The following is a 1,309-nucleotide window of genomic DNA, read 5'->3' on the forward strand; positions in this document are numbered from 1 at the left end:
ATAAATGTAATGCAAATTTCATGCAAGCCATTCAATAGTTGTAGAAACACTTGTTCAGTTGTAGAAACTAAAAAGAACGAATATCAACTTCATGGTGACACGTGGAAAAATGGGGGATCACCAAATTTGTGGAGACTCCTCTGGGGACCATGAAAAGTCCATCCAGTAAATGCTGAGATGTTTTACATGATTTGACCAGCTGGGGGATCTACAGGAAAAATTAAGGGGATCACCAAAGTCATTGGGATTCATCTTAATGGGACCATCATTAAAACATTTAATGGCAATAGTTCCAATAATTGGAACGACTGACAGACTGCCATCCCTGGAGCTGAAAACTAGTCACTGTTACCATACAGATGCTTAAAAGACACAAGGCGTTAGTTACACAACCATAGTTTATTACTGATGTCATCACTTACACAGACAAAGGAAGTGTCAGCGATACCTACTGAAAGGTGATCAGCAAATCATACTTGAGTAACTAGTTGAAAACAGGTTCGGGATCATTGTCGTCATCACCCAACCAACCAGGGACCAGAAGCCTTGTGTTTAATTTACACTGCTGTTGTCTAGAATCTGAACACCGGAGCTGTGATACAAAAACAAAACCTGGCAGAAGCAAGCAGGAAATGGCAGAGTGATTTTCAGAGGAGAAATAAAGCTCGACTTGATCCAACTTTGTCTGTTTGATCAGTTTATACCTTTTACAGTGCTGGTTTAGTTCAGCTCTCTTCAAATTCTCAACAATGTCTTGCTTGAATGGAACTTAATTGAAGATAACATAATGTGTAGTAGGTTATGCTGAGTTTCAAATTGAATTAAGTTTATTTCCCCTTTGAATGATACACTGATGAATGTGATTGTGTGTTTCTTTGAAAATCACCCTGAATATCTGTTGCTCAGCCACATATTTTTTATCTTCTTTGAAATTTCACTTCGTTGGAGAATAAAGTCACAGTTGACTGATAAAACAAAACCACATTTTGTCTTAAATATGTGCGAGGCTTACAACAAACTGACCTGCTGTTCACCCAGGTCAACTTGTGATGCAGAATCCCCTGTAAATGACATAAATACTCTAGAAATGAACATATAGGCAAAGTTCACCATTGTCTTCCACTACAAGCAGTACAATGTCAGAGAATAAATCCTGTTGTCCGGTAAGGCTAATCATATAGAGTCCTTTAAAAAGAAGTGCTGATGATCAGTACTTTCAATAGGATCCACTTCTCTTTTTCATGTCCATAGAGTTCAAGAAGAAGCATTCAGAGTTGTCCAACGATTAATTGCAGTCCAGAAGAAAGGA

This window comes from Pagrus major, chromosome 14 (genome assembly GCF_040436345.1).
Source record: "Pagrus major chromosome 14, Pma_NU_1.0".
Lineage (NCBI taxonomy): Eukaryota > Metazoa > Chordata > Actinopteri > Spariformes > Sparidae > Pagrus > Pagrus major.